Here is a 21,919-nt window from a genome sequence, read left to right on the forward strand (position 1 = left end):
CTTTCGAGAAAATAAGCAAAACGCGTTTTGGCTTAGGCTGTACGTTCAAAATTGTATAAAACTTTACTAAATATATTTTCAAGATCCAAAATTTGTGTGGTAATACAGTTAAGTATATTTGCTTATGAATTGCCGCCACTTAAGGTATTTTTGCTTACTTCCAGTTACAGTTTTGAACATAAAATAAACACTCATGACGTCATTATCCCCTATCTATTGGTCAAACCACGTCAATTTCACTTTAGATGGGTGCAGAATTGTACTACGAACATTCCCATACCAATATCTCGATTTTCGAAAAATGTAGAGTTAAGGTTTTTCTCACTTAGGACGGCAGTATAGCTGACGAGTGAAATGCACCACAACCTCTTCCCTGCACTGCTTACTGTCTACTGAGCTACTCTACAAAGGGTCATAGAACTGATATCTCTCTTTCCTGCCATTTCTCACACATGTGCAAACGGAGGTTTCTTTCCGAATTACCCTCGTATGTTACAACAGTTGGGGAGCTTATTTTCAAGAAAGAAAATTTCCATCTTTAGTTTTAGCGAAATTATCCTTTAATGGTTTCTCAATCTTTGGGCTGAAATATTCTATAATTGCTAAATTTTACAGGATGTGAAGGAATGAGATGGTTATATTCCCATTTTATAAACATGACTCACTTTACATTGTGATTTCGGCCGTTAGCATAAACATAACACACCTTCTCGTTAGCATAAACTCGGTAACAGAATCCGACAGATTTTACTCCATAGATTCAGAAACCGTTAATGATCAATCTAGCAAAAAAATCTTGGAAACGGAAATCTTGCGTTTAGAAAATAAGGTTGTTAATTATGTTAATACAATTATTTATGCTCTGACAAGAATGGAACTAGCATGGAAGCTGTAAATGAGCAAAGTGAGATACAATAACTCACTAGTAGAGAGGTTACTTCTTGTTAGGGTTGCCAACTTTTGAAAATTGAAATACCGGACATCCTTTTGGAGTACGTATACTCTTAAGATTGTGACATCATCGCTCGTCAAAAATGTGAACAAGCTGAAAGTGGTTACTTCACATAAAAAGTTGAACGATTTAGAGTTCGAATTTAATGACTTTATTTACTTTTGAAGCATTTATTAATCTTACTTATTCCAGTTTTGTTTCAGTCGGCACACGTAATTTTTGAACTCTACTATCAATAATAAAGATTTTTCTTTTTGTAAACGTAGAGTTGTTTGGGCAACTGTACACAAATGTACTCCAATGGTGAGTTACTAATAATGACTCTGTGCTACCAATCAACATGTCAGGTAGTTGATCTTACAGCTCCCATTTTAACATTTTACTCCAAAATTCGATGTAGTTGAAGTAACACCGGACATATGGAAATATATTAACCACAATGTATTAATTTCTTATAAAAAGTCTCCTGGATTTTTGTTTACACAAATCTTTAATTTTCTTTTACTTTTTAAAATTTGTATTTTATAAAAGCCTTCTAGTAACCAAGGGAAATGACCAACCATCTTACAACAATTCTGCTACGTATCTCTACCTCGTTCGTTGGACGTAACTTGATTTAGCAAAGATTTGTTATAATTTTACCTGAAACAAGAATGTATGATAGCAACTTCTAATATATAAGTTTTAATTCTATAGCAAGATCATACGATAAATGTTGAATTTTTTTTTACCTACTTCTCAAGTTTCTTCAGCGAACAATTAGATAAGAAATCAATTTTCTTCAAGCCTTGCTCTGACGGAAAAAAAAACGCATTCGCGTGATAGTTTTGGTGATTCTTGTGGATTCTTGTAACTTCTACTACATGGGCGCAACACATGCTTCAAGTGTTATCAGGTTTTCCAATTCTAAATTACCCTTGTGGGCTGTTTTCCCAACAGAGCGGCATTTCCTTACGCTCCAGAACATGGTCTTTGACAAATCCCATTTATTCATTGGTATAGAACCTTAAGGAATTTACCGCTAAGTCCAATGCCATCATTTACCGCCCTATCGCTCTAGAGACAAAAAAATCTTAAAAGCCATGATTTTAAGTATGCTACCCCACTATGAACAACGAAGGGGGAAGGAAAGCACACTCAGCACTCAGAAAGGGCTAAACATTACTGGCCGTATGCAGAGTCGTTTCGACATATGATTAGCGTCATACTAAAGACCTGACTACTGCAGGGAATATTTGTTAGTCGAACTCTTTAGTATGGCAGTAATCCCGCGTCAGAACGACTCTGCATAAGGTCCTACAAGTACAATCTCGTTTCGTCTGTTTTTTTCTTTAATCAATAATCTATTATGTTAATGAAAGATAAAGCAAACACACCTGCAGAGGGAAAATGGTAATCGTTTTTTATAGAATTCAATATCGAGCTTCTATCTCAACATGGGCGTCTCTGGCAGGGTGCCAAGGGGGACGAGTTCCCCCAACATTTTAAAGTATAAAATGTTCAACATTCTATTTTGATTTAATTTATTTACTAACGACAGAATAACATATAAAGAATAATATAATAATTATATTTATTTGGAATATAATATTTAGGCTGTGAAACTATTATAACAGTGTTCTTAATATGTCTCAAGGGGTCCATGAGGGTAAGCAGTAAGGTAACAAATGGAATCGGAGATAATAGACAGGTTGGGCTAGTTACTACTGTTTAAATAAGTTTATTTGATGTCCCCCCGAATTTTAGATACCAGGGACGCCAGTGAATCTCAATATATCAGTTTGCAATTCCAGTGCAACGCTCTTTTCTCTTTATTTCTTGATTTTCCTTCTATATATGTTAAAAAAATAATTAAAAAATTGTTTCTACCTTCAATGATAAGGAACTTGTTTGTAACGAAGACAAGACGTTTTCATATCAAAACTGTGATAACTAACTAAATGGGACAGATGTTCGCTATTGTTCGAGAATTGAGTTCTTGTATTTGACAACAATCAAGCAATTCATGCTGGGATTTGTTTGACCATTTTCTTTAGGACTGTCCATGTGATCTTTAACTAATTCGATCTAAACATGATTTATGAATGTAATATTCAAACAGAAGATCAGCTTAGTAAATTTAACTACCATCATCATGAAGTCTATTTCCAGCAAGATTTTAAATAATATAGTTATGACAGACTTTGCAGCCCCGTGCAAAAGCACGTGTTGCGCATATGGTAGAGCTGGCAGTACCTATGCAGATAGTAATGTGCAATATATAATTTGTAGTGTGTGTGTAACATTTCATTCACGGGTGACTATGATTTCTAAGCGTTAATTTTTGCATTTTGACTTATGTATACTTTAGCAGCAGAGGCGGATCTAGCCCACCCCCTAGATATTTTAGTGATAAAAATAATTTAAGCTATTATTTATATACTTTTGAAGGTTTATAATAAACTCATGATATACTTATTGTAGTTCGGGTTCTGGTTGGCCCTCTAGATTTTACCCTTTTGATCCGCCTCTGTTTAACAGGTCATGCTGGAGCTTCGCAAACCTACAGATATCACACTTTCGATGACTTTTCTGATCATAGGAGCTCTAGTACAAGCATGTAACAAAAATAATACTCAAAGAATTTGACTCCCGCAGTTATGCTCCGGTGCTAAGATAGACTATAATTATAATAGTAGACGAAACCGGGGAATGCATAGATTAGAAGACAACGGGAGAACCATCAGAAAATTCACACACACACACGCACACGCACACACACACACACACACACACACACACGGTTTTTCTACCACAAAACGTACTTGACGTAAACTGGGATCGAGCCAGGAACCACAAGCACCACAGGTGAGCGCTCTACCATTCAATCAACAAACTAATTTTGAATAATAAATTTAAAATTGTATAAGATATAATTCGTAAACTTTTAAGGTTCAACTTCCAATGTTTTCAAAATACTGTCTGTGAACAAGGCAAAAATAAATAAATAAATAAAATAAAATAAAATATAAAAAAAAACATTCGTACAAACAATTTTTCAGAAGCAATATACAGGTTGCAAAAAAAAAAAAATATGTCATAATATTTTGGGAACAAATTTTTCACATCAAAATAAGAAAAAAAAAAGTTCATATGGACTTGCGGTCCGAAGTACATAGTTTTGTAGTTTTAGGGTGTCGAACACGTGAAACAATGAACTTCAAAGGTCCATAGTTCCACACCAAGTTTTAGAGAGATGGGCGGAGAGTGATAAAAAAAATGAAATTAAATTAAATTTTACGTCCCACGTTTATGGCGGCTAGGCGAAAGGTGACGGTGATGATGAGAAATGAATGAAATGTTGGAATGAAGTAAGTGGAAGGAAACGGGAGAACCTCGAGAAAACCCACGTACACGGTGTTTGTTCACCACGAAGTTCACTTGGCACGAGCTGTGATCGAACCAGGGATCCTATGCACCAGATGTGAACGCTTTATCACTGAGCCACCGCGGCCCACTTTCTGTAAAGTAACTGGAAGCAAACAGGTAATGAAGTGGTTCTCTGAATTGTTACTTTGTACAGTTTGAAATATTCTGAAAATTACCACTGATCACATGCTGCGCTGTGTTTGCTATAGTAGTAGGCCCCCCCGTATATTGCGCCGAGTCAGCAAAAATTTTTGTGACGTCATAGGTCAAAGGTCAATGACCTTGGCCCGAGGTCAATGACCTAGGGGTACATAGGACCACCCCCTCTAAATTTTGGCAGGGGTACCTTGGCCCACCCCTTAAATTTTGGCAGGGGTGCCTAGGACCACCCTGCTTAAATTTTGGAAATTGCCAAATTTAAAAATTGGGTATGGTAGCCTAGGACCATAGTATGTACCTCTATCAGTATTGGGGGTCTATGTCGTTCCCTTTCATGGGTAAAAAATTGCCAAAAAGTCAAATTTCGGGGTTTTTTGACCTAATTTATCCCCTTGGATGAGGTATTATTACCTTATATAGTTATATGGGCGTATACAGGGGTTCATTCCCTATCATAAGACATGGGTACATTAATGCACCCCTTGAAAAATTTGGGAGGGGTACCTTGGCCCACCCCTTAAATTTTGGAAATTGCCCAATTTAAACATTGGGTATTATAGTATAGGACGCTAATATGGATCACTATAAATTTGGGTGGTCCACCTCGTTCCCTTCTAGGGGTACACAATTGCCAAAATATAAACGTAAGCAATACGTAGTACCACGTGTTTGGTTTTTGGTCGATTTTATCCCCTTTGATGACGTGTTATTATCCTATATAGTTATATGGTCATGTATAGGGGTCCATTACCTTTCATAAGATATGGGTATATTTGTGCACTCCTTTAAAAATTTGGGAGGGGTACTTTGGCCCACCCCTTAAATTTTGGAAATTGCTCATTTTATATATTTGGTATTATAGTACTGGACCCTAACATGTATTATAATAAATTTGGGTGGTCCACTTCGTTCCCTTTTAGGGGTACAAATTGCCAAAATATAAACGTAAGCAATACGTTGTACCACGTGTTTGGTTTCGACCCAAGTTATCCCCTTGGATGAGGTCCTATTACCTTATATGGTTATATGGTCATGTATAGGGGTCCATTCCCTTTCATAACATATGGGTATATTGGTGCACCCCTTTAAAAATTTGGGAGGGGTACATTGGCCCACCCCTTAAATTTTAGAAATTGACCATTTTACATATTTGGTATAATAGTATAGGACCCTAATATATATATATTACTATAAATTTGGGTGGTCCACCTCGTTCCCTTTCATGGGTACGAAATTGCCAAATTGTTAGTACAACCACGTGTTTCGTTTTTGACCTAATTTATTCCCTTGGATGAGGTCCTATTACCTTATATGGTTATATGGTCATGTATAGGGGTCTATTACCTATCATAAGACATAGGTACATTTGTGCACCCGGGAGGGGTACCTTGGCCCACCCCTTTAATTTTGGAAATTACCCATTTAATATATTTGGTATTATAGTATAGGACCCTAATAGAGATTACTATAAATTTGGTTGGTCCACCTCGTTCCCTTCTAGGGGTACAAAATTGCCAAAATATAAACGTAAGCAATACGTTATACCACGTGTTTGGTTTTTGGTTGATTTTATTCTCTTTGATGAGGTGTTATTACCTTATATGTTCACATGAGCGTATACAGGAGTCTATTACCTTTCATAAGACATGGGTATATTGATGCACCCCTTTAAATTTTTGGGAGGGGTACCTTGGCCCACCCCTTTAATTTTGGAAATTACCCATTTAATATATTTGGTATTATAGTATAGGACCCTAATAGAGATTACTATAAATTTGGTTGGTCCACCTCGTTCCCTTCTAGGGGTACAAAATTGCCAAAATATAAACGTAAGCAATACGTTATACCACGTGTTTGGTTTTTGGTTGATTTTATTCTCTTTGATGAGGTGTTATTACCTTATATGTTCACATGAGCGTATACAGGAGTCTATTACCTTTCATAAGACATGGGTATATTGATGCACCCCTTTAAATTTTTGGGAGGGGTACCTTGGCCCAACCCTTTAATTTTGGAAATTGCTTAATTTCATCATGTGGTGTCATAGTACTGGATCCTAATATGTATCATGATAAATTTGGATGGTCCACCTCGTTCCCTTTTAGGGGTACAAAATTGTCAAAATATAAACGTAAGCAATACGTTATACCACGTGTTTGATTTTTGACCTAATTTATCTCCTTGATGAGGTCCTATTACATCATATAGTTATATGGTCATGTATAGGGGGTCCATTCCCTATCATAAGACATAGGTACATTTGTGCACCCCCGGGAGGGGTACAATGGCCCACCTCTTTAATTTGGAAATTGCTCAATTAAACATTTGGTATTACAGTATAGGACCCTAATATGGATCACTATAAATTTGGGTGGTCCACCTCGTTCCCTTTTAGGTGTACAAAATTGACAAAATATAAACGTAAGCATTACGTTGTACCACGTGTTTGGTTTTGACCTAATTTATTTCTTTGGATGAGGTCCTATTACCTTATATGGTTATATGGTAATGTATAGGTGTTCATTCCCTATCATAAGACATAGGTACATTGATGCACCCCGGGAGGGGATTCGGTATCATAGTACAGGCCTCAACATGTATCATGATAAATTTGGGTGGTCCATCTTGTTCCCTTTCATGGGTAAAAATTGCTAAAATATAAACATAAGCAATATGTTGTACCATGTGTTTGGTTTTTGGCCCAATTTCTTCCCTTTGATGAGGTTCTATTACCTTATATGGTTATATGGTCATGTATATAGGTTCATTTCCTATCATAAGATATGGGTACGTTGATGCATCCTTTAAAAATTTGGGAGGGGTATCTTGGTACATCCACTCGGTTTTAGAAATTGTTTAATATAAGCATTTGGTATCATAGTACAGGTCTTCAATATGTACCACTATAAATTTGGATGGTCCACATCGTTCCCTTTTCATAGGTAAAGAACTACCAAAAATCAAATTTCGGAGGTTATTGACCCCTATTTAGCACGTTATATGGTTTATTACCTTTATATGTTTATGTTCCCTTTTAAATTTGGGAATTATCGAATAACAAAATTCGGTAAACGTTTTCTAGGACCCGTTGGTATTCCTCTTATGGCCAAATATTCAAAATTTAAAGGTTATTGACCGGCTTTATTATTGAATAAGTACAGGATTTATTACTTTTTTCATAAGACACAGGTGTATTTGTGTACCAATCTTAAATTTTGGGAGGGGGTACATTTCTTATTGTCATATCAATAATTGGTAAATGTTCTTTGGGTAAATCATTGTGATCACGTGATCAGTTATTGACCTATGATGGGATTAGGAGTCCAGGACATTGGTACATTGAAACTTTGTAGGATAATTTGAGAATGCGTCATTGGTATTGATTATTACAGCCAAATATAAACGTAAGCAAGACGTTGTACCACGTGATTGACCTTGATGAGGTAGTGTACAGGGATACATAGCTAACCTTATTGAAACTTATGACTCATAGTCTTAAGGGAATACATGCTACAACACTGGCAAAGTTATTGTTGATGCAATTTGATTGGCTGATCACTATCTTTCGTGCAATCTGATTGGTTGATCACTATCTTTCGTGCAATCTGATTGGTTGATGAGTTTTAAATCTTTGCTGTATTCAGTTTTTAAGTTTTGTTTTACATTTAAAAATCTTGTTTTTGTTCAACATTTTGCACTCAATGATAAATATGATCAAAACCGTTTATTTGTTAATCGAATAGTTAAAAACCGGATAAAGTTTGACGGTTAACCGTGAAACGTAAAATTTTTTAGTTTGAAATTTTTTGCTTGAAATTTTTTGTTTGAAAATTTTTTCGTTTCCAAATTTTTTTGTTTCAAAATTTTGTTTGAGATTTTTTCGTTTGAAATTTTTGTTTGAAAATTTTTTCGTTTGAAATTTTTTGTTTGAAAATTTTTGTTCGAAAATTTTGTTTAAAATTTTTTGTTTGAAATTTTTCGTTTCCAAATTTTTTGTTTGAAATTTTTTCGCTTCAAAATTTTGTTTGAAATTTTTTTCGCTTCAAAATTTTGTTTGAATTTTTTCGTTTGAAATTTTTTGTTTAAAAATTTTTCGTTTGAAATTTTTTCGTTTCAAAATTTTGTTTAAAATTTTTGTTTGAAATTTTTCGTTTCAAAATTTTGTTTGGAAAATTTTGTTTGAATTTTTTTCGTTTGAATTTTTTTTCGTTTCAAAATTTTGTTTCAAAGATTTTTGTTTGAAATTTTTGTTTCAAAGTTTGAGTTGACATTTTTAAAAGTTTGTGCATTTATTAGTAAAGAACTGGAACTGTTTAGAACAAAAACCTCTGGCAACATTGTGGTGCACGTCAGAACACGATAATGCAACGTCATCAGTTTTTCATCATCGTTCGAGTTAGTATTCGTGATAACGTCATCATGGCTACTTGTCTGCAGTTTCTAAACACGCGTGATGTGATGAAATCATTTACCAAAATTACCGATTTACAACAGAATGTACCTTATAGAATCTTAGCTAGCCAAATGATCCCTACAAAGTTTGGATTAAGAATCGTAGTGAAGCTTGAAAATGATAAGAATATAATTTTACCAGCAAGATATTTTCCCATGGAAGCATCAAAACAAGAAGAACTGCTGCGTTTCTTAAATACTGGATCTGTATCTTTATGCTATAAAAGACTTTTGGGTCGAAGTCATCAGTTTGAATTTAGTACACAGCCAGATTCGTCAGCCATTGTGATTCAAACGTCAGACATAGTTGTATGAATTTGGTTGGTCAGCATGACGTCAGCAACTGTGATGAAACCATGAATTCAAACGTCAGCACATGACGTCAGCCGTAGTTCTATAAATCAACCAATACCGTGAAATCATTTGAGCAAGTGCTTTTCAGGAGGAAAGATGTGTACTTCTAACGATAAAGAATTCATCTTCGCAAGCTATTATCCAATAAACAAAACATGTGATGATTGGTATCAGTGCTAGAACATTTGAACCAGTGATTCGATTGGGCAAAGCAGAACAATTTGGTGTACAACTGACCTGTGAAGAATGGCACGAATCGACCAAATGAACGATGAGCTAAATGTGACCATAGTCAAATCATTAGGCTCAAATCATGAAGTGGTGCTGCGTACAGTCCTCGAAGAGAAGATGGTGCTGTTACGTAAAAAGAGTACATTCCATGTCCCTCGCAATATGGTGTATCTAACACAAACGGAATGGAACAAATTTATCAGCGTATTTCAGTGTGTGAAACATGCAGTGGAAGTGTGCAACAAAACAAGTATATTCCTGAAAAAGTACTATTTTGAAAAATGTGTTATGCATATTGTACAACATGTATCTAGATATTGTGATGGTTGTCAACATCGTTCGTGGGTGCATACCTGTATTGATAAACAGTTTATTTGTGATCAAATGGACATTGAGTTTCCATCAATTGATATTGCATTAGACCTTAAAAGACTTCAACTGGAATTAAAATTATATGCTGAAGACAAACTAGTGCAAGAAGTTCAAAATACATTGTATCGACAATATCCAGAACCACTATCTGGTATGGATGTATGTGGAGTGTAATAAAAATGATCCATTTTAATGAATTGTGTTTTTTCATTTCAAGTACAACCCCAGGTTCTGATGTGTACTATTGCACCACAATGTTGCCAGAGGTTTTTGTTCTAAACAGTTCCAGTTCTTTACTAATAGGTGCACAAACTTTTAAAAATGTCAACTCAAACTTTGAAACAAAAATTTCAAACAAAAATCTTTGAAACAAAATTTTGAAACGAAAAAAAAAATTCAAACGAAAAAAATTCAAACAAAATTTTCCAAACAAAATTTTGAAACGAAAAATTTCAAACAAAAATTTTAAACAAAATTTTGAAACGAAAAAATTTCAAACGAAAAATTTTTAAACAAAAAATTTCAAACGAAAAAATTCAAACAAAATTTTGAAGCGAAAAAAATTTCAAACAAAATTTTGAAACAAAAAATTTCAAACAAAAATTTTTTCAAACAAAAAATTTGGAAACGAAAAAATTTCAAACAAAAATTTTAAACAAAATTTTGAAACGAAAAAAAATTTCAAACAAAAAAATTTTAAACAAAAAATTTTGAAACAAAAGTTGTCAAAAAAAAATTTCAAACAAAATTCTCAAACAAAAAATTCAAACAAAAAATTTGAAAGCAAGAATTTTCAAACAAAATGTTTCAAGCAAAAAAATTTCAAACTAAAAAATTTTACGTTTCACGGTTAACCGTCAAACTTTATCCGGTTTTTAACTATTCGATTAACAAATAAACGGTTTTGATCATATTTATCATTGAGTGCAAAATGTTGAACAAAAACAAGATTTTTAAATGTAAAACAAAACTTAAAAACTGAATACAGCAAAGATTTAAAACTCATCAACCAATCAGATTGCACGAAAGATAGTGATCAACCAATCAGATTGCACGAAAGATAGTGATCAGCCAATCAAATTGCATCAACAATAACTTTGCCAGTGTTGTAGCATGTATTCCCTTAAGACTATGAGTCATAAGTTTCAATAAGGTTAGCTATGTATCCCTGTACACTACCTCATTAAGGTCAATCACGTGGTACAACGTCTTGCTTACGTTTATATTTGGCTGTAATAATCAATACCAATGACGCATTCTCAAATTATCCTACAAAGTTTCAATGTACCAATGTCCTGGACTCCTAATCCCATCATAGGTCAATAACTGATCACGTGATCACAATGATTTACCCAAAGAACATTTACCAATTATTGATATGACAATAAGAAATGTACCCCCTCCCAAAATTTAAGATTGGTACACAAATACACCTGTGTCTTATGAAAAAAGTAATAAATCCTGTACTTATTCAATAATAAAGCCGGTCAATAACCTTTAAATTTTGAATATTTGGCCATAAGAGGAATACCAACGGGTCCTAGAAAACGTTTACCGAATTTTGTTATTCGATAATTCCCAAATTTAAAAGGGAACATAAACATATAAAGGTAATAAACCATATAACGTGCTAAATAGGGGTCAATAACCTCCGAAATTTGATTTTTGGTAGTTCTTTACCTATGAAAAGGGAACGATGTGGACCATCCAAATTTATAGTGGTACATATTGAAGACCTGTACTATGATACCAAATGCTTATATTAAACAATTTCTAAAACCGAGTGGATGTACCAAGATACCCCTCCCAAATTTTTAAAGGATGCATCAACGTACCCATATCTTATGATAGGAAATGAACCTATATACATGACCATATAACCATATAAGGTAATAGAACCTCATCAAAGGGAAGAAATTGGGCCAAAAACCAAACACATGGTACAACATATTGCTTATGTTTATATTTTAGCAATTTTTACCCATGAAAGGGAACAAGATGGACCACCCAAATTTACATGATACATGTTGAGGCCTGTACTATGATACCGAATCCCCTCCCGGGGTGCATCAATGTACCTATGTCTTATGATAGGGAATGAACACCTATACATTACCATATAACCATATAAGGTAATAGGACCTCATCCAAAGAAATAAATTAGGTCAAAACCAAACACGTGGTACAACGTAATGCTTACGTTTATATTTTGTCAATTTTGTACACCTAAAAGGGAACGAGGTGGACCACCCAAATTTATAGTGATCCATATTAGGGTCCTATACTGTAATACCAAATGTTTAATTGAGCAATTTCCAAATTAAAGAGGTGGGCCATTGTACCCCTCCCGGGGGTGCACAAATGTACCTATGTCTTATGATAGGGAATGGACCCCCTATACATGACCATATAACTATATGATGTAATAGGACCTCATCAAGGAGATAAATTAGGTCAAAAATCAAACACGTGGTATAACGTATTGCTTACGTTTATATTTTGACAATTTTGTACCCCTAAAAGGGAACGAGGTGGACCATCCAAATTTATCATGATACATATTAGGATCCAGTACTATGACACCACATGATGAAATTAAGCAATTTCCAAAATTAAAGGGTTGGGCCAAGGTACCCCTCCCAAAAATTTAAAGGGGTGCATCAATATACCCATGTCTTATGAAAGGTAATAGACTCCTGTATACGCTCATGTGAACATATAAGGTAATAACACCTCATCAAAGAGAATAAAATCAACCAAAAACCAAACACGTGGTATAACGTATTGCTTACGTTTATATTTTGGCAATTTTGTACCCCTAGAAGGGAACGAGGTGGACCAACCAAATTTATAGTAATCTCTATTAGGGTCCTATACTATAATACCAAATATATTAAATGGGTAATTTCCAAAATTAAAGGGGTGGGCCAAGGTACCCCTCCCAAAAATTTAAAGGGGTGCATCAATATACCCATGTCTTATGAAAGGTAATAGACTCCTGTATACGCTCATGTGAACATATAAGGTAATAACACCTCATCAAAGAGAATAAAATCAACCAAAAACCAAACACGTGGTATAACGTATTGCTTACGTTTATATTTTGGCAATTTTGTACCCCTAGAAGGGAACGAGGTGGACCAACCAAATTTATAGTAATCTCTATTAGGGTCCTATACTATAATACCAAATATATTAAATGGGTAATTTCCAAAATTAAAGGGGTGGGCCAAGGTACCCCTCCCGGGTGCACAAATGTACCTATGTCTTATGATAGGTAATAGACCCCTATACATGACCATATAACCATATAAGGTAATAGGACCTCATCCAAGGGAATAAATTAGGTCAAAAACGAAACACGTGGTTGTACTAACAATTTGGCAATTTCGTACCCATGAAAGGGAACGAGGTGGACCACCCAAATTTATAGTAATATATATATATTAGGGTCCTATACTATTATACCAAATATGTAAAATGGTCAATTTCTAAAATTTAAGGGGTGGGCCAATGTACCCCTCCCAAATTTTTAAAGGGGTGCACCAATATACCCATATGTTATGAAAGGGAATGGACCCCTATACATGACCATATAACCATATAAGGTAATAGGACCTCATCCAAGGGGATAACTTGGGTCGAAACCAAACACGTGGTACAACGTATTGCTTACGTTTATATTTTGGCAATTTGTACCCCTAAAAGGGAACGAAGTGGACCACCCAAATTTATTATAATACATGTTAGGGTCCAGTACTATAATACCAAATATATAAAATGAGCAATTTCCAAAATTTAAGGGGTGGGCCAAAGTACCCCTCCCAAATTTTTAAAGGAGTGCACAAATATACCCATATCTTATGAAAGGTAATGGACCCCTATACATGACCATATAACTATATAGGATAATAACACGTCATCAAAGGGGATAAAATCGACCAAAAACCAAACACGTGGTACTACGTATTGCTTACGTTTATATTTTGGCAATTGTGTACCCCTAGAAGGGAACGAGGTGGACCACCCAAATTTATAGTGATCCATATTAGCGTCCTATACTATAATACCCAATGTTTAAATTGGGCAATTTCCAAAATTTAAGGGGTGGGCCAAGGTACCCCTCCCAAATTTTTCAAGGGGTGCATTAATGTACCCATGTCTTATGATAGGGAATGAACCCCTGTATACGCCCATATAACTATATAAGGTAATAATACCTCATCCAAGGGGATAAATTAGGTCAAAAAACCCCGAAATTTGACTTTTTGGCAATTTTTTACCCATGAAAGGGAACGACATAGACCCCCAATACTGATAGAGGTACATACTATGGTCCTAGGCTACCATACCCAATTTTTAAATTTGGCAATTTCCAAAATTTAAGCAGGGTGGTCCTAGGCACCCCTGCCAAAATTTAAGGGGTGGGCCAAGGTACCCCTGCCAAAATTTAGAGGGGGTGGTCCTATGTACCCCTAGGTCATTGACCTCGGGCCAAGGTCATTGACCTTTGACCTATGACGTCACAAAAATTTTTGCTGACTCGGCGCAATATACGGGGGGGCCTACTACTGCTATCTACGTACGTGGAAGAGAGATAGGGCGAAAAATTGAGATTAACCTCGTTACCAGCTTTTATAATTCCTATTATAAAAATAATTCCAAGAATTACTTAGTATGGATTAAAAGTTGAGTGTGAAGTACCTGATTTAAGCAGTAAAATGAAGAAGACGAAATATTTTCTCTTCTGTGAAGATAAATACAGTGGAATAAATATATTGCTTGAAAAACGTGTTATATCTTTCAGCTCAGAAAGTAGTAATGGAAAGGGAAGGAAACAATTGGGATCCGGCTCTCTTTCAATATATTCTGCCCCCCAATTGGGATTAATACGTAATGTGTTTATTATACTTCTTCAAAATATAGCAAACAAAGAATGTTTATCGTAAAAACGAATAAAAGAATAAACCATGTCAACACATGCCAACAAAAATACACAATTAGCTTTAATTAGTCGTCCAGCTTGCTATTCTCTAACTCAGAGATCCTCAACCTATGGTACGCGAGTCGCTGTTGACAGTAGCGTACGCAGGAATTTATTTCAAGAGGGGTCCAAACTCAATATGAGGGTATTTTATATTAAAATTCTTAAAATTACCCCTAAAATTAGGCTAAATTTACACAAAAGTAGAAATTTCGGGGAGGGTCCGAACCCCCAGAACCCACCCCCTGCGTACATCTCTGGCTGTTGGTGGTACGTACGACATATGGTATTATTGATTAATAATATGCTTTGGTGGTACTCCGATGGAAAAGGTTGAGAAACCCTGTCCTAACTGGATGCTCTCAGTTGCGAAATAATTGCTAAACAATTGCCTAACAGTGTCTGAATTCAATCTTTTTTTCTTTAATTATATCTAAATAAATGCAAAGTGAAACAAAATTGGACTTTCATAACTAAGGCCCGGATTTATATGTAAAGACATATTTCTTTTTCCAGTGGTGCCCACCCCCCCTCATGTCCATGACGCACCCCCCTCAATTGTCTATCCGTAGGTGTTCTTCCATGAAAAAAAAAACTTTTCGGTTAATTTTGACACCCCCTCAAACATATTTATATAGATTTTTAACCCCCTAAATATTTCAATGACGCAGTTTGCGTCATAGCCCCCCCTTGTGGGCACCCCTGCTTTTTCAAACACGTACAAGCCCAAACAAAATTTATTATCCTAATTAAGAGTGTGCAAGAGTAAATTACAAGTTTTATTTCACACAAAAATACATATGTTCTGAAAAAAGTTATGTAAATAAATATTTTGGACATTTTGGTAATAAATACATATTTTTAATAATTTTCCCTTATTTTATTCTAAATTTCACAACGTTCTTTTTACTTGCGAAAGAAACTAACAGCGGGAAAAGAGTAGGTTACATAAATCTAATCATCGTATTTATAATCAATTTCCCACGTGCAGAAACAGCGTCGTCATAAATTCTGCTTATCAGCGCTGGGGTAACTTGTGTCAAACCAAGAGCTTCTGAAGGAGTACTTTGTATTAAAGTGAATAAGTTAATGCAAATGGGAAAAAAATTCGTAAAATCGCTAGCTGGAATTGAACTTTTCAAAGAAACACTTTATAAAGAAACTATAAACTACGGGAGATTTATTGAATACTTCGGTTAAAGAAGTACATGATATACAGTGCATTGAAAGAAAGATGAATGTTTTTTCTGCTTCGAAAGCTTTGTATAAGAAAAACATTGAGTATAAAACTCTATATAAAATATCTGAAGTATTGGAAGGTCAAAACTCAAGTGAAGTTGATGATGTGAATATTCGTGATATGCACAATAATTTTAGTACGCACACTTTTTTCTTTTTTTGCAGTTTTTGAATGTGCGAATAAGCTGCAGATGTGCATTAAATAATTATAAAACACACACACACTGAGGTTTTAAACAGCCATTAACGCTAAAATAAATCAATAACGATTTGACAATTGAGATTGACCCTATATTCATTCTTTTTTGAGAATTGGCAGATGGCCACCCTGCATCCATTCTTTAAATTCAATTGCGTTTACGACGGGGTGGAACAGTGTTGTATTTATGATTTTGTTTGGGGGTGTTTGCTAACATTTTCCTGGAAATGTGAAGAATCTACAAGATATGTCATTTACTTTAAAATATTGATAGTAAATAAAATTTCAGCTAGCTTAAGTCCGGAGACTCCTCTTAAATACGCCACTGGGGTGGAAATATTGTTGTTCAGAGTGGTGTTAATAAAAGTTTTAAAATGTTGAGGACAGTGATTTGAAGTTCGAAACTGAAGATTACTAAATAATTTTTTTTATATATTATTGTTATTATTAGTAGCATTAGTAGCATATTTCTACAATTATCACCTGCATAACGAATATACGATATTTTTTAATAATATATGATAATTTTAAAGATGAAAATCGATATTTTTCTCTGAAGTTGGCAACTCTTAGTCTCAGGATTTAAAAATTCAGTTGAGGTGACAATTGATCAGTGTTGCCACACCTTGTACAATTGTACCAAATTCAGCCCTTTTTTTGTCATTCATCAGCCCGTTGGTACCATTTTCAGCCCCTTTTGCGAAAAAGTTGGTACAATTCTATCCAATTCAGCACCGTTTAACAATTACTTGTTACATTTTCAAAAGTGTCAGTAAGACTTTTCCTACATCTCACGTTACCCATACTGTGTGTCGGACTCTTAAAAAATGCTGTTGAACATTCATTCTGTGACGTTGCACCGCATAACGCTATGAACTTTTTGTGGAATATTCGTAAGACAAACTATACTGCGAAACAAATGATGCTAGATGGGCTCATGGAGACGAGAAAGAAGCAGTGTGGTGGAAGTTTAACTTCAAATAATAATAATAATAATAATAATAATAATAATAATAATAATAATAATAATAATAATAATAATAATAATAATAATAATAATAATAATAATAATAATAAACACACACGTTGAATGTTCTGAAGAAAACCAGTGCATGCTCAAGTAAGTCTGTAATTTATGTGTCGTTGCAAAGATTCTACAAGAAAACGGTTCTACACCGGGTCTTCTTATTTGGATGGTTTTAAAAAGTATTTTTTAAAAAGAACACTTTCTTGATTTGGACTCTTCGAAGAGGGGGAGGAGTGTTATAGAAATTTACCCCTTTTAGTTTCGTGTTATAGAGCCATGTATTATACTGGTATAAAATAAAGATGAATTCAGCCCTTTTTTGTTTCAATTTGGTACTATTTTTCAGCCCATTCCAGAGCTAGGACTGTGGCAACACTGCAATTGATCTTCCCAGCAACAATGGTTGCAAATAAGAAAAATAATTGGTGTTCCTATCTTTCAGGTCTATGTCCATGGAGTTCCTGTTCTAAGTATACAATAACTAAGATTAATTCTTCCTGTTTGTGATGATGAGAAACATACTTTAGCGAAATTTCACTTTTTATAAAACTTGTCTGATGCAGTTACACTAAAAATGGGAATCACAGGCCTGGAAATTACTAAAGAATCAAAAGAAGTAAAACGGATTATGCAATGTTTAGAAATCTAGTTTTGTAATTGGATTTGTAATATTCTATTATAATGATATATGGGAAACCCTAGTGAATATGTATATGATTTTTAGTAAGATATATACAATGAATTTCTTCTTTATGATAAATAAACCAAAGAGGTGTAACATTTTTCGCGTGATCTCATTCTCGGATGCTTTCAAAAATAGATTCAATGGATTTTCTCTCTCTCAAAAATTACTGTAAAAACTCAATTAGAAACGTATCGAAGCGTGGACACTTTTACTATTGATATAAGCGATGGTTCAAATATCCCCAACTTTGAGGTCATTTGTCTCGTGACCGGGGCCGGCCCTAGGCAATTTGATGCCCTTTCAATCGTATCATTTGCCGCCCTCCCTTTCTCCAGAAAGAACGAACCTTAAAACCCACGATTTTAAATATGTTATCCCCCATCATCAAAACGAAAGAGAGGGAAAGTGCACTCGCACTCAGAAAGCCCTAAATACTACAAATACAATATCGTTGTGTCTATGTTTTCTTTAAATAATAATTTATTACTTAGTGAAAGATAAAACAAACACATCTGCAGAGAAAAGATCCTTTTAATAAAATTCAATCTTAATATGTCAGTTTTCAGCTCCAGTGCAACTGTTTTTTATCTTCGTTCTTAATTTTCCTTCTACATCTGTTATTTTTTTCTCTAAAAAAACCCTGTTTCCACCTTCGATGGTAAGAAACTTCTTTGTGGCAAAGATAAGACTGGTTTTCATATAAAAACTGTGATAACTAACTAAATGAAACAGGTGTTCGCTACTGTTCAAGAACTGAGTTCTTGTATTTGATAACAATTAAGCAATTCATGGTGGTATTTGTTTGACCATTTGCTTTAGTACTGTCCACGTGATCTTAAACTAATGCAACCTAAACATGATTTATGAATGTAGTATTCAAATAGAAGGTCAGCTTAGTAAATTTAACTACCATTATGATGAAGTCTGTTTCCAACAAGAAATGCTTTTAATAATATTTAATTATGACAAATTTTGCCACCCCGTGCAAAAGCACGTTTTGCACATTTCATAGAGCCGGCCCTGGAAGCTCTTGATAGTTTCGGAAATCTGAAATTGAGTGAATCAGAGAGTTTCGAAGATTATTATGTGAAAAAAATGAAATCTTTAAGTTTTGCGTCCCACGGTTATGCCGGTTAGGCTAAAGGAGACGGTGATGATGTAAGATGAGTAAAATGGTGGAATGAAAAAAGTGGGAGAACCCCGAGAAAACCCACGAGCACGGTGTTTGTCCACCACAAAGTCCACACGGCACGAACTGGGATTGAACCAGGGACCCCAAGCACCGGAGGTGAACGCTCTACCACTGAGCCACCGCGCCCCCCGGTTATTGTGTGAACTGTTAAAGGCACAGTTTGAAAGAACATGAAACAACTTTCTTGAGTAAACCAATGAAAGAATTCATATAAGTTGGTTTAAAGATTGTATCACTATTAGTTTGAAGGGAAGAAAATTTGTCCACGAAGTAAGCTTATTAGAAGGCGATTAATGTTCACTTAGCAATTTTCACTTGGCGTCTCTTGCAAATAATTCATAAAGTAATGTATATTAATTACAGCTTGGTATCACCAGGGAATTGTCTTTTCAACATGTATCGGTACAAAAGATGTATGATAATATTACCTCTCATAGAGAACCGTCAGTTCATTTTATTGTCAACCGCGAGAGAAAATGGAGATCACAGATGCTTCACCCACGCAAAATTTACAACCAATAAATAGAATGTTGCAGTTCTATATAGTTAAAATGACGGTCATGGATTGTGGGGAAGTGCTTTTTGTCTTAGTGTGGGCTGAGTCCAACAGAAAGGTAATTTGAGTGATCCACCTACTTGCAACTTAAAGCATTAAGTGGAAGTGGAATTAATGCAGTTAACTTACTGTAGGGTAATTACTTGAAGTGTAAATGTAGCCAAGAAGGATTTTGTGTCCAATGTAATATCAGTGAAGTGTTACTAAGCGGAAACTGGGTTGAAAGTAGCACGTAATTTGATTTACTGTGTATTTAAGCGTCCAGAACGATGATATCTCCTGTTCAGTCTATTAGTATTGATTTCCTATTATGATAAAAATGATTTTTTTTTCTTACAAAACGTCTAACTTGTACATTTCAAATACATAACTGTGCACACGGCGAGTTTCTGATGCTGTGTCTGTAGTTTGAAGGAAATGTCTCTAATCTAGGGAAATTTCATAGGTAAATTTAGCAAAAAGAGAATTTTTCAATAAAACGTGAAAATTCAGGAAAATTCTTGCGCAGACTGATTAACCATCATAAATGCTTAAATTTGTTTTGTTCTTCAGAAATAAACCAATAAAATAACAGTAGTTTTGGTTATGTGTGTAATGTCTGGTCAAAGTAGCATAATCAGCAACCATTGTTGTCTGAGTGTATTTGGGTTTATATTTTGTTAAAAAAGTGAAGGAAAAAAATAAAAGAAAAAAAAACAAATGAATAAAACAAATGTGGTTGGCACTTCCTTTAAGGGGGCAGACTACTAAATATTTTTCAAAAGCTAACAATTTTTCTTTTGTCAGTTTTTCGTAAATGAAAAGAGATAATGAAATGTAACTTACCTCAGTAATAGATAATGTTATTCTACATCCGAAAATACGAATAGGAAGAATTATCAGTGTTGCCGTCCATAGAAGTTACACTGTGACCACAATTTGAATTACCCAAAAATCTAGGTTATAGCAGCGACTGGAAAAATGAACTCAACGGCAATTGATGACTTATCATGCTGTCTGTGTTCCTTGTTAACTACTTTTTAAATAATGTTTGTATTCATTTTGTAATAACTTATTCATTTTGTAATAACTTCTGTAAGTTATTACAAAATAAATACAAACATTATTTTTAAAAAAGTAGTTAACAAGGAACCAAGACAACATGATAAGTAATCAACTACCGTTGAGTTCACTTTTCTAGTCGCTGCCTTAACCTTGATTTTTGGGGAAATTCAAATTTTGGACACACTGTAATTTCTATGGATGGCAACACTGATAATTCTTCCGATTCACATTTTTGGGCGGTAAGTTACATTTCATTTTCTCTTTTCACTTACGAAAAAAGGGAAAAAGAAAATGTGTTAGCTCTTCAAAAATATTTAGTCGTCTGCCCCCTTAATATAGCTAAATTAATCTTATCAGATAACTTCTTTCATAGAAATTGGAAAACTAGGGAAAATTTGATAAGAAATGGGAAAATTTTGTGTAAATCCAGAGAAATTTTCTTAAGGATCCGACAGTGACGTGCAATGTCGCACCCACTCAGGAAGTCAACCGATTCTGGATCCCGCAAAACTTCCTAACTCAATATACAGTTGTATATTTTCATAACAAAAGTACTTGTTTAGCAGAAAAATGGTGTAGCCTAAGGATTTGGGTATATTTCATCTGTACTCTCTCTCTTTATTTAAATATTTTTTTTTTAAATAAAAAAGGTAGTTATATATTTTATGTGTGAACGTAAGTGACAGTACTTAACTATTGTCTTTTCGGCTGTAGAATAACATCTCTTCAATACTACATAGAAATAGTTTGTTTTAGTGTATAAGACTCCCAAATTTTAGACCCCTCCCAACGAAAATTTCTGGATGTGCCCCTGGTGACATGAGTCATGATTCGAACATATACTGAGGGCACGATGGCTCAGTGCTAGACGCTTACCTCTGGTAAGTGAGGTCCCTAGTTCGATCCCCGCCCAAGCAGGGAGTTTCTGGTGGACAACATCCTGGCCTTGAGTTTTCTCGGGGTACTCCCAGTTTCTCATTCCACCAATTCTTCGATTATCATCCACTTGCTTTAATCATCGTCTCTCTCTTATCCTAAAAGGCATAATCATACATACAGAGCCCG

Source organism: Thermobia domestica, chromosome 2, assembly GCF_964235325.1.
Source record: "Thermobia domestica chromosome 2, izTheDome1.hap1.1, whole genome shotgun sequence".
Taxonomy (NCBI): domain Eukaryota; kingdom Metazoa; phylum Arthropoda; class Insecta; order Zygentoma; family Lepismatidae; genus Thermobia; species Thermobia domestica.